At 33.6% G+C, this 17283-nt stretch overlaps 1 long non-coding RNA gene and 1 other non-coding gene across 3 annotated transcripts; both read left to right on the forward strand.

Moving 5' to 3' along the window:
* The first annotated feature begins 7206 nt into the window (after positions 1 to 7206).
* Positions 7207 to 7278, forward strand: TRNAH-GUG (transfer RNA histidin (anticodon GUG)). Its single transcript has one exon. It is a non-coding gene; the product is annotated as a tRNA-His (tRNA).
* A 92-nt stretch (positions 7279 to 7370) lies between these two features.
* LOC120086564 (uncharacterized) lies at positions 7371 to 10076 on the forward strand. 2 transcript variants are annotated; one of them, XR_016531898.1, is made up of 5 exons: positions 7371 to 7529; positions 7810 to 7899; positions 8346 to 8475; positions 8797 to 9017; positions 9761 to 10076. It is a non-coding gene; the product is annotated as an uncharacterized LOC120086564 (long non-coding RNA). The 2 variants fall into 2 exon arrangements; XR_005484253.2 differs by having other exon boundaries at positions 7393 to 7529; positions 8346 to 8511.
* The last annotated feature ends 7207 nt before the right edge of the window (positions 10077 to 17283 follow it).

Raw genomic sequence — 17283 nt, forward strand, 5'->3', positions numbered from 1 at the left:
AGGATATCCTGACACATTTTCTGCACCCCTTACTATGAACTACTTCCCCTATTCACCTTGTTATTGGCCCATGCAAACACTTTCTGATGGAGCAATTGCGGTAAAAACGACATGAAGTCGAGCATGAATCTCATGGTGTGAACTCTTAGGGACGTGAGAGCTAAAAATAATATATCGTATATATTAATAATCTCCTACTAAAGCGTTCTAATTGTTTGGGTATCTCTTGTACTTAGGTATATTTAGGCTAATAAACACCCTAAGTCTATGTGGTTTATCTAAGTATAGCGATTACATTTGGATTTTAACCTACGATGTCTAAGTGATAAAACCATTTTATTACCTTACACGTGCTCATAAAATCGGTTAACAACACTCAACATTTCAGCTATAATCCTCAGGTAGTAGGTGTTACATAAACCGTCAACTTAAGTACCTCCAGCCTTAGCTAGGAGTATAGACCAAGTGAATTTGTAACCGTGTTTTATAAGATAACGACCTATTTTAACTATTAAAACAAGTTGTTATTGAACAAGTGAGCATGCAACTTATTTTTGTTATAGATTTAATTCATTTTATAACTCTTATAAAACTATAGACATGCTATAACATACACTTAAGCATTCCAAACTTTAATATACAATTATATTAAACTTATGAAACCCTAAACATGTATATTATATATTAAACTAATTTAAAACATATATTAATGCATGAAACATGCTTTCCTATGGTGAGATTTTAAATTCACATGGCATACAATATGCACATACATGATATAATTTAAATATAACATACATCACATGCATAAATATTTAAACAATATTGATATGGACCAGCTTTGACTAAGCAAGCAAATAAGTTAATTATTAAAAATTTAATACAAAAAAAAAAAACTTCAAGAAAAACTCTGTACCTCTCGACCCGACTCGAACTACCCGAATGGGTTCTTCATTGACCCAAAAAGTGTTGAACCGGACCAAAACAACCAGACCTCTAGGAAGCTAAACCGATCAAATCAGACCCCCTCACGAACCAGTCCTTGCACGCATATTTCTGGGCTGGGATGAGCAGCATTGCGACGTTCCATCCTAGCGTTGCAATGCCTCGGGCTTTAGGAAGAACAACGTTGCAACACTCTATGGGCAACATAGCAACGCTGCTTGGCAGAGGCACCAATTCCAGTTTTCTCCAACTGACCTTACTTGCTTGAATATTCAATTACAACCTAATTTCAACTCTATTGACCCCAATAAAATTACAGCCCTCAAACACACATTAAGGCCCATCAAACAAGAGCCAATTCAAATTATTACAACACAATCAAAGAAGAATCTGCCAAAGTTGGATTAAAAACCATATCAATCACCATAACATGTTGTTGGGTTTTATGTCCTAAAACTCGCAGTTTGTAAAATGATAACATTTTCTATAATCAATAAACTTATTATTGATTTTATAAATTGTAAATATGAAAGTCTAAATCCAATAAACTAAGACCTATGACTATTACATGAGTACCTGAACTTTATGTGGAGACATAAGAGTGGATCATGTTCGAGTAAATAGTCAAAATGATCTATAGTACATGAATAAGATTGGGTACCTTACTCTGGTAACACTATTAGATGCGGCCTACTTTATAGTTGTTACAAAGAGTTGTAAAGTACTACATACAATGTGATCCTAATTCGTACATGTTATGACATGAGGAGTGGGGGCGTCCTATGCAATGAGTTCTCATAAGATTGGACCAAGAAACAAGTCACTCTTACTTTATAATGTTGTTTACTATATAGTACTGACTATTTCACTTAGATGACCTAGGTAACTTGATCTTAATCCTGAGCTAACTATGAACTTCTGTTTATTCAGAATTATCCTTAGATTTGCATAGGTGGTTCAACAGTGCCGGCTCAATAAACCTCTGATTTCAGGGGTAAGACCTAATAGATAGTTGGGGACATAGAATGCAAGATAGAGTTCACGCCTACCTGATTTAGGGATAAGAGAAAGGTTGTTCTCCCAAGTACTAAATTTAGGTCTTGAACAAGGGGCCCCACCATCTCACTAGACTGAGAAAGTTTGATTCAGTGATTGGATCATAAACAAGTTGTTCATTAGAGGATCAGTAGGAACTCGAGGAATAAGATGTAATCTCGGAGGTAAAACAGATATTTAGAATTATGACGTGATGACGGGCAGAAATACACGTCATTATAGGCTATTTATTTAGAATTATGAGGGCTGTTAAGTAGAATATGCAGCGATTATGTTAGGAATTCATGAGAAAACGAGTTTGCGTCGATCAACATTAAGAATCTCGACTAACCCACTATTATGTGTTGTTATGCGTTCAATTGTCTATCTTTGTAGCTAATGCAGGAAGCGGACACATACGCAGAAGTCGGGGCATCACAGAGAGATTGCGGCTACATAATGATAACAAATAGAGGGATGAACACAAGGTTGGTGGAATGCAAGCATGAACGCATACCTCGAAAGAATCAAAAGATGATGTTGACATTTCACCTACCAAGCCGTTAGTAGCAGAGATTCAGAAAAGGACTATCACGCCACGAGTATCAAATTCAGAGTAGGCTCATTAATGTTGTCAGCGATCAAACTCTATAAATAGAGGTCGTTGAGCAGAACTTCAAATTATCCAAGGTTTTCTGCCTTAGGGTAGATCCTTGTGATCCAGACGAAAGCGTGAGAAAATAGCTTGAGAGTTCTTCATCTCTTTCATCCATTCCGAGTGACGATCGGAGCCTTCGCCGAAGTTAGAGCTCGAGAGAGTCTGCTCCACCGCCCATCCATAGCACCACTGGCAGCCTTGACACACATATGCTGGAAGCAAGACATTGCTTCTAGCTAGCCCTTCATTTCTCTTCTTTCCTTGTATTGTATTACATTTTGGCTTAAGGAATTAATACATTTTGTGATCAATACATTTCTATATTTTCCTTCGATTCCATCTCCATCTTCATTTACTTAGCATCATTTACTTTCATTGCATCACTAAATGAGATTGCTAGACTATCGCATACTTAATCATGCGGATTAGGGATATGAAACATGTAACAAACCACTGGGAGGTATGCGTTGCGCGAGTGTTATGAGAAACCTTATTTCCTTAGTGTGAAGCTATAGCAACACTTGTCTATAAGTGGATGTAATGCTTGTCTATGAGTAGAATCAACACAATTAACTGTCTGGGAGGGTAAGTGGTTGGTCGCATTAAGCAATGTAAGCAAGTGTTCATTAGGGATGGGAATAATCTTACGTCAGCCAGGTTTATGCGATTACCTTGTCTTATGAGCGCATCATTCATCATTTAGGCATACTGGGGAAAGTATCTAAAAATCAAATCTAAGTCTCGGGAGAGCGGATTAGATCGCATAAGCAAGAATGGGGAACTTAGGAATAAGCTCCGTTTGCTACTACACAGCGTATGTACCCTTTAAGTAGGATATGGTGGTATGTGGTTATCTCGTTTATGTGTGAGAGCATGTGGGCGGGATATAGAAGCTTAGAAATAGGCTTTTCGACACTATCACATATACATCGCATGCGTCTACGTCAAATGTATATAGCATGATCGCATAGCTTACATTGGTTGGGGTTGCCTTTGTGATCAAACTTAGGGTTGCGATGAAGACATCCGCACCATTTTAGCTATTTTTCCATGCATTTCACTACGCGTTAACCGTTGTCGTGTCTCTACCTCTCGTTCATACTTCCACAGCTTAATCTGTTAGTTAGGAGTAGGAGTAGTGTTTAGCTTATCACCCTTATCATTCTTTTATTTATTCTTCGCCATAAACATATTACCGCATAGCATTTAGCTACCAGTTCCTGAGTTCGACCTCGGGTCACCCGAAAAACTTGCGTTCTCGTTATACTTGGCGAGAGCGCAAGAAAAATTGTGACAGGAATGCGTGGTCATTACATATGAGACCAACACATACCATTCCAACGCATGACCACCGACGCATGACCACCGACGCATGAGAACCAACACATAACTTAAGACATGCATCACATATTGCGTTCACCTAATTTTAGTCATCAACGAAGTTCACACCTACCTGATTTAAGGATAGGAGAAAGAGTGTTCTCTCAAGTACTGAATCCAGGTCTTGAACAAGGGGCCCCACCCTTTCACTGGGCTGAGAAAGTTTGGTTTAGTGATTGGATCATAAACAAATTGTTCGTTAGAGGATCAGTAAGAACTCGAGGAATAAGACGTAATCTCGGGGGTAAAATAGATATTTGACCCAACCGTTATTACAACAACCTGTGAAAGTTCGACTTGCTGATTATGGTTAAATCATGTGGACATAGTATATCTACAGTGAGGGGAGCACAACTATGAACTTTAGTGGAGTGATCCATTAGTTAAGGAATGAGGTTTAATTTGGTCTAATGAGTTTAGACAATTAATTTGGATCGTTGGAGCCCATAATCTGTAGGTCCGCGAGGTCCCCCTACTAGCTCTAGAATAGCGTGATAAGTTAATTTGAAACGTTCCAATTAGAATTAAGGGAATTAGGAATTATATAATTACTTGTTTAATTTGAGAATTAAATGGAATAGGAGAATTTATATTTAAATATGATTTAAATATATAAAGATGGATATGTGTAAAAATTAATTTAATATTTGATATTAAATTAATTAGTTTTATTTAAAAATTAATTTATGAAATTAATTTTATAAAATTAAAATTTCCAGTTTTAAAATCAAAATGGATTTTGAAAAATTAAGTTTTGATTTTGAGATAAAATTGGAAAATTGGAAAATACCATGCAAAAATGGAATATTGAGATATTCCATTATCCATCTTCTTCATGCTTACATAATATTCCCTCTTCTTCATTAACTCCAAGCATGAGCTGCAACTCATGCAGCTCTCTTCCTTGCATGATGATTTGCAATATATTGAAGAGATTGTAGTGAATTTGAGGGATGCAATCAAGTGAATTTTAGTTGAAAATTCGTGCTGAAGAAAGTGTTATTCAATAAGATTGCTGCTGTGAGTAATTCTCCATAATCCCTTGATTGAAGCTTGTTTTGAATCCCACAACTCAATCTAGAGCACCAAGAGAATAATGAGGAAGATCTTGTGGTGGTCTACAACAAGATTCAGGGAAGATTGCAGCTGAAGATCGAGCTTTGAAGAAGTTCTACAAAGGTATGTGATGAAACTCACTTGTTTCAGCAAGAGCATGCTTTATATTTTGCTAAAATTAATGAATTAGAGTGCTTAAATGATCCTTGTTGCTTCCGCTGTTGCTGATACAATCCTACACATGCATCACATGAAATTCATCCACCATGCTCAAATTAACATTAATTGAGTGCTTAAATCATGCTTTGATACCAATTGTTAGATTAAACATGCTAAATACGGAAGCTAACAGCATCATTAAGCACTCTAATTACATTAATTTAAGTAACAAGCATGCAAACTCATAGGTTTTAAACAATAGGGTTTTAGTTTGTATACCTTTGATGATTTCCACTTGTTCCTTGCAATCTCCACGAAATTGACCTTCAATCTCTTTCGTAGACCACAAAGAGTATTTTCTCTACTAATCTCAGCCTTAGATTGAGTGGTAGAACTTCAATTGAGAGGGGATTTTAAGTGGTTTTGGAGGGTTTTTTAAGAGAAAAATAGCCTTCAGCAAAATTTTCTCTAAAATTCAATTGCATGTCCCTTACACTGATCAATTCTCAACCTTTTAATGAGATTAAGTATGCAAGCACTTGAATAATCAGCTGATTGACACTTCAAAAAGCATTATACAAGTGGACTAGATATTAATTTGTGGATAAATCTATTATGAAAGTGAATTTAGGGTAAATCCACTAAATTCAGTAATTTTATAATTTTAATTATATTTAATTTACATCTAAATTAAATATAATTTAAATTCAATTTAGAAAAATTGAATTTCTTTTAAAATTTAAATTAATTTAATTTGATTAATTAAATAATAATTTAATATCAAATATTAAGTTAATAAAACACCTAATTCAAACATGAACACATTCATGTAATCAATATTTAAATATATTAAACTCTCCAAATACGTTTAATTTCAACAAATTTAAATGTTAATTATATCGAATATAATTATACAAACTCTAAATTGAATTTGAACATTTGAAATTCACTCAATATTCTAATCTAAGGCTTAATCTTTTACAAGCTAGTAGAATAACTTTATGGACCTACAAATCATGAGTTTGAATGATTTGAGATTAATTGACTAAACTATTTAGACTGAATTATGATGCAAATCACTATAAGAAATGGGAAGGAAATAAATTTAATTTTAAAAAACCAAAATAAAAAACGAAATAATTATCACATGATATCGAAATAATTATCAATTAAAGCCTAAATGATTATCAATCAGGTCGTTAATAATTTATCCCATTGTTGTTGTGGTCTAATCGCAGTTAATGGTGTAAATTTCATAAACGAGGATTCATTTACAACAAGGTGGCTATAGTTTAGTGGTGAGAATTCCACGTTGTGGGACTTGGGCTTTATGCTCGAAAGGGATTATGTCTTTACCAAATTTTCTTATGCACGATCATTCTTCTTTTAGTGAAGTTTACATTAGAGCATCTTCAAAGAGTCGTCCATGTACCATAAGAGAGGTCAAAGCGTCATATATTGGTCAACTTGTGAGGATATCTGGTATTGTGACACGCTGTTCAGATGTTAAGCCATTGATGTAGGTGGCAGTTTATACATGCGAAGACTGTGGTTTTGAGATATACCAAGTCATCTAAATTGTAAAGTAGTTGATGTTTACCATTTTTTTTAACAGGAACAAATTTGATAAAATGAATCTTTTCATGGAGATAAATTATGATTTTATTACGTGTATTTATATCATCTGTGTCATTGAATTCTTAAGCTGTGCGACCCTTCTCTCAGGCCTAATGTTAACTTCCTTTTTTCCCTTCTTGGATACTTCATCTGTTTTTTTACTCATGCAGTCAGTTTTCTGCTTCACAGGAGGTAACAGCTCGAGTCTTCATGCTTCTATTTGAGTGTCCATCTCAGCGTTGTAGAACAAATCAAACGAAAGGCAACTTAATTCTTCAACTTAGAGCATCCAAATTCATTCAATGCTAAAAGAAATTAGTTTTTATGTAAGAAATGAAAAATTATTTAACAACAAAGTGGCTGTAGTTTAGTGGTGAGAATTCCACGTTGTGGCCGTGGAGACCTGGGCTCGAATCCCAGCAGCCACACTATTTTTTCCAATATTTTACTAACATTTTTCTCTGTTATTTTTTAAATAGAGCATTTATTTATTTATTATAATTATTTTATATGAACCTCATTTTCCCGCCAAAACTACCCCCCTTTTATCATTTGCCGCCAAATCCTTTGCTCTCATTCGCTTCCTCAGAATCTCCATTTCCCTCTCTCGGCTTCTCCGTCTTCTTCGCAATGTTAGCCATGAAAGATTCCGAGCTTCTGGACTTCACCGCTGACAAGGGTAAGCAATATCTGTGGTTTATCGCCTTTTTTTGGCCCTGAAAAACTGTATTTCAATAGTACCTGTAATCTCTTTCAGTGCTCGGAAAGGAATTCCTAGCGAACTTTGCCGATGCAAATGGCGAAGCCAAGTACTTAAACATTCTGGTTATGATTAACTTCTTTTAGGAGGTTTTCAATTAACTTCTTCAAAGACACTGCCAGAAAAATATTTCTTTTTTATTTCACAGTTTGATCGATCGATATTGGTCCTAATGCACGCTCTGGCATTTGGTTTGCAGGCCAAACTTCAAGAATTAGCTGAGTATGTTCCAAAAGGTCATATTCCCCGGACAATGACTGTTCATCTCAGGGATGAATTAACAAGGAAAGTTAGTTTTCTTCTAGTGATTTCTCACTGGTAGTTCTGAGGGTGACTAAGATTTCTGTTTAGTGAGGCTTATTGATCTAAAGGAGGTCTTCTTTAGTTTAATTACAAATAAACAATCAGAATCCTCATGCGTGCTCTTATGTATGCTTGAAACTACATTAAAAATACATCTTTTGCTTTCTTATCCATTTCTGTTAAATCAATCAGTAAGCTATACATTTATATTTCGAGAATTCCTTCAGGTCTGTTTATTATGTAAGACTGCCGTTATCATCCAAATTTCTACAAGAGATCTTTCTAACATAGAGCTATTGATTCCATTTACCTTTTTAATTATGGAAGTCTCAGATTCTAGTAGACCTGCGTATTAAATGCAAGTGTTAGGACCTAATTCTTAGAGGATCTCAATATCTTCAACTCTCACTTTTAAATTTGTACTTGGGTCAGAGCTTACATTTCAGCCGCAAAAAGATTGTCTCCTTACGTTCCCAAGGATCTGGAGGAGTACATTGCCAGTGCCTATTCCAGCATCCGACAGGAAGAAGCTAAATCTAACACTCCCCAGTCATACACCACAGTGAGAACTCTACTGAGCATTCTTCGGATATCAGCTGTAATTCATTTCTTGCCTTAATTCATATGAATACCCTATCTACTCTTCCATATTTTATTTTGCTCCCCATAGACTGAAATATCAAGCAGAGGCAAAGACGTTCCTTCCCCGCATTTTTTATATTTCAATTATATGAGATGTTTTCGGCCAAGCTGAACCCTGTCCTGCTTAGTTGGATTGGCAGCATTAAAAGTGCTGACCACGCAGGTCATAGTAGGTACACATAGATGTTTTTTTATGATTGGTGAACTCATGAAACTTTGAATTGGACCTCATCCTTCACAGGCTCTAGCAAGACTTAGATTCTCTGAGACCGTGGCTCAGAGTGATGTCGATGAAGCTCTAAGGTTAATGCAAATGTCAAAATTTTCCCTATACTCAGACGACCGTCAAAAATGGGTCTTGATGCTATCTCAGATATTTGTTCAATCTTGCGTGATGAAGCTGCCAGAACTAATAAAATGAATGTGAGCTATGCACACGCCCTTAACTGGATTTCTCGGAAGGTCAGTTGTGATTATTGTTCTTATAGTTGTCTACACTTTGGCAATCCTAGAATTTCATATAAATACTTGATAAAGTTTTTACTAGCTCCTCATCTTCCCCCCACAGGAGACAGCCCTAAAATTTCAAAGGTCTTTGTTTTTGTTTTTTTATTTTCTTTTCTCTTGCAAATCATTTAAAATAGGTTAAATAATAAATCTGATTTTTTAACTTTGAGGTTTGCGTCTATTTAATCTCTGAACTTTCAAAATTACAGACTTAACCTCTAAACTTTTAATTCTTTTAAAAGTAATGGATACACTCACGAAATTGGAACTTCAGAATTTCAATAAACAAAATTCAAATTTATATCTTATAGATCTATTAATTTTTTAAAAAAATTTGAATTTGTCAAAGATCTATTATTAAGAGATTTAACATATATAAACCTCAAAATCTGGTGACCAAACTCGTAATCGAACTTTTAAACTATAATTACTGTTAGTATGAGAGGTAGATATTCTCTAGAGACTAGAGAATGCCTTCCTCTCGTGCTAGCAATCTAGGGTGATCGCTTGTTACTAAATTCTGTCCTTGCAGTCTCATCAAGGAAATTTTTAGTCCAAGTTAGTTAGCAACAACTATGCTTCACAAAGAAAGTCACTCTAAGTTCGCTAAAATCCACATTTTGTTAACTGCATATTTCCTCAAAACTGCATGCATCCAATGGTTGAAAATTGAAAATTTTGGTTCTTTTTCTTCTCAGGGATACAGCGAAGCTCAATTAAAAGAATGTTTGGAGGAGTATGCAGCCTTGAATGTGTGGCAAATACATCCACACACCTTTGACATTCGGTTTATAGATGCTTGATGTGCTGTTATTTGCATTCTCGAGTTACTGACTGAGAGCTAATTTAAACTGTCTTAGGATGGGGCTTGATACATAATCATTTGGAATACAGAGTAAAATGCTCAAAAATCTTGGAGGGCTTTATGTTGTATCTGTACTTATAGTGTAGCTGTGGATTCGCAGATAACTGGATTCTAATTTTTATATCTTTTAAGGGATTATTTATCCACAACCACTTGTTTCATGTGTTCTAAATGTTCTTATGCTTGTTTGGTATTCATAATCTTATATTTTGGTACTTATATTTTGAATCTTATTTTATTTTGGTCCTTAAACTTTAAAAATGTCTATTTTAGTCTCTAAATTTTGGAAAAATAGTTACTTTGGTCCATGTTGTTAGGGTTCTGTTAGCTCTTTAATATAACGGTGAAGGTGGTTGTATTTTTAGGTGACTAGACACTAAATAGTTTTGATGTCTTCTCCTTCTTTTGGAGCTACTCTACTTTAACGGAGATTGACTTTGAGGTGTACAAAGCGATGACGACAATAATAACTAAAAGAAATGAAACATTACAGTTAACTCAGGTAGTAGAAATTGGAGTTTGAGATGAAAGACGATGATGAAATTGCAAGCGATTCGGGCTGAACGTAAGTTGGGGTCTTAAGAAACTTAAAGAGAGAAAACTGGAAATAAATTGGAGTCTTTCCCTCTCATTTTCACATTTTTTTTCCTTTCTTTTAAATCCTATCTTTTTTAATTTTTTTTTTCAAAAACCCTACGGTTCTTTCTTTCCAAAGTGGAATGTTCAAGCAATTCAGATGAAAATAAAGTAGAATCAAATAAATGCAATCTATATAGAAAATAAATTCTAAAAAAAAATAAAAAAATACTCTATGAATCTCATAATTATGTTCATAAAAGAAAAAAAAAAGGCAATTGAGAGAAAGAGAAAAAAGTACCTTAATGAATCACAAAAAATATCCAAAACTTGAGGGAATAAGGTACTCAAAGTCTATATATAGATGACATTGCGTCTGACATGTATTGAGATATTGAAGTAGAATGCTAACAACCAAAGCAAATTGACTTTTGATTTACTCTCTAATTCAAAATTGAAACCCTAGATTTTTTTAGGGCGGATAAGGTGTATTTGGTAGCCTAGTCATCTAAAAACACAATCCAACTCACCATTTTGTTAAAAAAAATTAACAAAATCTTAATGATAGGGATCGAAGTAGGCATTTTTTAAAGCTCAGGGACTAAAACAAACTTTTTTTTAACATTTGAGGACAAAAATAAAACAAGATTCAAATTTCAGGAACCAAAATAGGATTTAAACCTTATAGTTGTAAATGATTTTATTTACTTGACGTGTACAGATAATGTTTGACTTAATATATGAAAAAGAGATGGAAAACAATGGTGTGACTGATATACTCTGCACTTTACTATTCAATATACCTGCTTACTGATACAGTATGATATGACATTTATTAGCTTACTGATACACTTTGATTATAATACATGTAAAGTTGATTTGGTTAGTTTAGTTAGGATATTAATCATGGTAATTGTAACGAAAATAAAACCAATAAAATAATACTATGTAGTCAAATCAAGTTGACACATATGCCATCACTCACTAAATAACTCATTTATTTCTACTTTACTCTTCTTTTTTTTCACTTTGAACATGTAGAAGCAAAAACACAATGAAGAAGATTAAAGAAAATTTGCACGAATGATCTAAAATTTGGGTCCAAAATGACGAATGACTTGCTGACGTTACATTTGGGTGAAATTACCATAATAAATTTATACAAACAGAAAAACCATCTCGGTCTCTCTTCCTTTCCCCACTCACAAATCAGTCTTCTCTCTCTCACTTCTTTTCTTCACTCAAAAAAGAAAAAAAATAATTTGGTCAAAGATGCTCGTCGGAGAAGAGGAAGCAGAAGAAAAGAAGAAGAGAAGGAGAGAGAAGAAAAAGAAGTCGATCCCCAGAGAAGAAAAGGAAAAAGAAGAGAAAAAAATAAGAAAAAAAAAATTCACTCGATGGAGAAGAAGAGGGAAAAAAAGAAGAAAAGGAAAGAAAAGAATTTGAAGGAAGAGCAAATTGATAATATTTCACACATGCATGATGTCGGGTGTTCAAATGACCTGACAACTTGAATAACCTAGACTATCTAACCCAAACTATAAGGATTGGGTTGGGTTGAATCTTTTTTATATTTTTCTTGGGTTGGATTGGATCTAAGGTTGAATAAAAAAATTTGAGTTAACCTAATCCAACCCGAATTACATATATATTAATAAAAAGTATATATATTTTCTTTTAGAATCAATGAATTTATGAATTCTTTATGTTTTTCTTTTAAGAAGGTTCATTTTTGTATAAAGTTTGTAATAGATATTATAGATATTTGATACGTAAGAATTTAGTTTTATGAGATTTTAGTTATTAGATATGCATAATAGAAAATTTGAATATTTTTAATTAAGAGGAAAAAAATAATAACCGACAACTCAACCCAATCCAACCCAAAATTTGAGGGATGAGTTGGGTTGGAGACCATGTTCGGATCATTTCGGTTACTAATTTGTTCAGATTGGTCTAAAAAAAAGTCACAATCCAATCCAACTCAATCCATGTACATCCCTAATGTCAATAGAAGATCAATTATCAATGATTTTTAAAAAGATGAGCATTTGTTATTTTGGACCACCAAAATAGATCAACAGTACAATTTTTTTGAAGATGAAAACTTACCTCTTTTAAGATAATCTGAAAAAGGAGAGAAGAAGAAAGAAGTAAAACACTAAATCTACAGTGATTTAACATAGGGATGCCTACACCGACTCTCAAAAGCAACCAGGGAAGCTTTCATTCGAAGGTTATCTTCAAGATTGATTATAGAAAAATACAAGGTCACAAGAATTTCTCTCTTTTTTTCTCACGAACTCTAGTATGCACATGCTTTTCAGAAAATACAAAATTAATCACAAAAAAAAATTTAGGCATTGTTTGATAACCATTTCGTTTTTTGTTTTTTGTCTTTGAAAATTAAGTTTATTTCCTCTTCATTCCTTACAATGATTTGCAAATTTATTTTTAAGTGCAATGGTTGAATTTTTAGTTAAATTTCAAAAACAAAAATAATTTTTTAAAAGATTTTAAAATTTTGGTTTGATTTTTTAAATCATTGGTAAGAGTAGATAATAAAGGAAGAAATTTGAAGTGAAAGTAATGTTTATCGATTTAATTTTCAAAAATAAAAAAACTAAAATGAAATGATTACCAAACTTCTATTTTAAGCACATACTTCCTAAACATGAACCACTTTTTTTGAAGAACAATTTAGTGAAGAATATCTCAGTCTCCTCCACCACCTCTAGGATCATCTCTTTACTTCATTTGAATAGAAACTAAGGGTGAATGAGTCAATTTCTGTTTTGCCATGTGCAATCCGAGAGCTATAGAAAGAGCAATAATTCCGACCGCCATATATATTGGAACAAAATTGTTGACTCTTGACGCTTTCAACTTGCTCTATTGTTGCTAGTGATCGAATCACGAGAAATCGATTGTTGATGCATAAGATTTCATCCTAAACGACAATGGACAGTGTTGGAGTCGAAACTAGTGACTTTAGATTTTAAAGAGATGTTTACTATGTTGACTATTATAAAACACCACTAGTTGAAGAATCCTTGCAAGGACGATGAAGAAAGCTAAAGAAACGGGATATATGCTTGCAAAATATCAAAATGAAAGATTTTGTCATATATGCAAAATTTGAAACGTGGGACACATGCTTGCAAAATCATATTCTTAAAAAATTGGCTACCTTTTGCAAATTTTCTTTAGTTTTTAAACTTTGATATGTATCTTAAAATAATTTATAGATATGGTAGACACAAATTTGAAAGTTCATGTTTCTATTACACGATTTAAATTTATATCTAATTATAATTTTAAATTTAAGAAGTTAACAATAATAATCCACCAATTTCAACCTATGGGAGAGGAACCTTATCTTCCTCCCTTTTTCCCCTGGTTCCAATGTATCTAATAAAATAACTACACCAAAAGAAAGATGACATTTTTTTTTTGGGAAATATTAATAAATTAAAACCTACAAATCGAACCAACTTAAATAATGAGTCAGATAAATTTGAAATTTGTTTCAATTTGAACTTGGATACTGTCAAATCTCAAAAATTCTTTTTTATAATTCTATTTCAAATCTAATCTAAAATTTGGATAGAAGGTAATTTTTATCTAATTAAATTTAGCCATATTCCAAACTCTATCCTAAATGTTTAGAGAAAAAATATAATTCAAATTCAATTGATTTAGAATTTGGATCGATCTCAATTTTTTTTTTTTAAAAAACTACATTCATATTTAATTCAAATTGTATTGGAATAAATTTAAAATCGAAAGATATACCAACGTACGACAATTTAATATATCTCTAATGGTATGGATGAGAGCAACTCAAACATACATCATTAAATTTAAAATTTTGTTATTATAATTTTCTACATAGTTTTAGTTTGCTATTAGTTTAAAAGTTTCGATTTTGTCTACAGGAGTGAACATTAAAATTAACTGAAAATAAGTTTACATACATTTGTATGCCAACATCTTGGTTTTTTTTATTAGCATAAATTCTTTATATCTATATTGAATAGATAAACCCTAGGATCATTCATGTCAAATTGTCAAGAATAACATACCGGATTCCATTGCAAAATCGATGATAGCTTCAAGATGATGATGGATGACTATGGTCTTTCTCAACCAAAACTCCGAGTGCTTATATTGTTTTGGTATATAGGGACCATAGCCTAAGGTCTCTTTATATACTAGTTCAATTAGGGTTCCCATTAAACTCTAATTAACTAGGAATGGGCTTCTACCCCTTAAGTTCATACTCAATTAGGAATCTAGGGTTTTAATTAATTAGATCAAGTAATAGGACCCAATCTAATAAAATAACCCAATGTGATAAATTATTAATCCACATACATAGCACATACTTTAATTAAACATATTATTATTTAAATATGTCTAACAATCTCCCACTTGGACTATGTCTATGTACCTAATATAATTAAATCACATAAACCTTAAGTGCGCATAAACAAGTTATTTCAATAATAGAATTCCCCTTTAGTTCAATCTGGTCCTCCTATATTAGTAGGGAATCAAGGCGGCTTTCGTCACTACCCTTGTAACTAAACCTTCCTTGATCACCAATTCCAATACATTCAATGACATAGATCAAGTATGGATGGATAGCATGGAAACTACATGCAAAGTGATCTAGACCATGCCTGTTTCCAATTGGTCCAAATTCCTTAATGAGATCATTCTAAAAAACTTTATGCTAAACTACATGCATGATAAACAAGTTCAAATAATAAAACATAAACCATCAACTTTATTCTATATAGAAAATAAATAAAATAAGGTCAAAGAACATCCTCAATAACAAACTCCCACTAAACCATAGAATCAGAAAAGTGACTAACACCTATGTGAGCAACATGCTCATGAAAAACTTTAGGTGGTAAACCTTTAGTCAATGGATGTGCCATCATAGAGTTTGTTTCTATGTGTTTTTATCGAAATTTGACCATTCTGAACTTTTTCTTTAACAACCAGAAACTTCACGTCTACATGCTTTAACTTCGTATTGCTTCTGCTGTTATTGGAATACATCATAGCCGACTTATTGTCACAAAATAATTTTAGTGGTTTTTCTATGCCAACCACTATCCGCAACCCAGTGACAAAATTTTGCAACCATGTTCCATGATTGGATGCCTCATAACATGCTATAAACTCCGCAGCCATGGTAGAAGAAGCCATAAGTGTTTGTTTAACACTTTTTCAGGATACGCTTCTCCAGCCAACATGAAGATATAGCCTGAAGTGGATCACAAAGTGTCTTGACATCCAACATAATCAGAATCAGAATACCCAATGATCTCCAAAACTTCTGATTTCCGATAAGTGAGCATATAATCTTTTGTTCTCTGTAAATACCTCATAACCCGTTTGGCTACTTTCCAATGATCCATCCCTGGGTTACTCAAATATCTGCCTAATACTCCAATTATGAACGCAATATCTGGACGCGTACATACTTGAGCATACATTAGACTTCCAATGGCCGATGCATAGGGACCTTCTGCATCTCCTTAGTCTCGAGTGTGGTCTTGGGGCATTGACTTAAATGAAATTTATCACCTTTAGCGATCGGGGTATCTCCCGGCGCATAATCTTTCATGCCGAATCTACTCAAGAACTTTTCAATATAGTTTTTTTGTGACAATCTCAAAATACCTTGAGAACGATCTTGCAGTATTTCAATTCCTAATACAAAAGAGGCATCACCAAGATCCTTCATCTCAAAATTTCTTTTGAGAAATCTCTTAGTGTCATGTAATAAACCTACATCATTACTAGCCATGAGTATGTCATCAACATATAACACTAGAAAGATTGATTTACTCCCACTGAACTTGTGATATGCACAATCTTCCACAATGTTCACCTCAAAACCAAATGAGGTTATCACTTCATGGAATTTGTGATACTATTGACGAGAGGCTTGCTTGAGACCGTAGATGGATTTCTTTAATTTGCACACCATAGACTTTGAATTATCAGACACAAAGTTTTCTAGTTATACCATATAAATCGTCTCATCAATGTTCCCATTGAGAAACGCAGTTTTTACATCCATCTGGTGTAGCTCTAAATCAAAATGAGCTACCAGTGCCATGATTACCCTAAAAGAGTCTTTTAATGAAACCGGAGAGAAAGTGTCTTTGTAATCAATGCCTTCCTTTTGAGTAAAACCCTTTGCAACAAGACGAGCCTTATATATTTCGATGTTTCCATGTGAATCCCTTTTGGTTTTAAATATCCATTTACAACCTATGGGTTTCACTCCTGATGGAGTTCGACAAGTTCCCAAACGTCATTGTCTTTCATGGATTTTTTTTCTCTTCCATAGCACTTATCCACTTTTGAGAGTTAGAACTTTGTAAAGCTTGTTGGAAGTTGATTGGATCATTTTCCATTACGCTCACATCATCCTGATGTTCTTGAAGAAATACAATATAATCATCTGAAATTGCACTTCTTCTCTCTCTAATGGATCTTCTTAGTGGCACTTCTTGAGGTTGTTGAGTTTGAACTTCAGGTTCAACAACGGGGACTTCAATGTTGTCTTGTTCTATAATTGGTTCAATAATGAAGTCAGGAATTGGAGCCTGAACATCATTTATAATCACTTGAGGAAAAGAAATCAATTCCTCTTCAAAGACAACTTTCCTTATGTTATCTTCCCCCCCAAACTAAACATCCTCAAGGAATCTAGCATTTCCTGTCTCAAACAATGATCTAGAAGTGGGATCA

This window comes from Benincasa hispida, chromosome 9, assembly GCF_027475165.1.
Source record: "Benincasa hispida cultivar pf3 chromosome 9, pf3_genome.v1.1, whole genome shotgun sequence".
Lineage (NCBI taxonomy): Eukaryota > Viridiplantae > Streptophyta > Magnoliopsida > Cucurbitales > Cucurbitaceae > Benincasa > Benincasa hispida.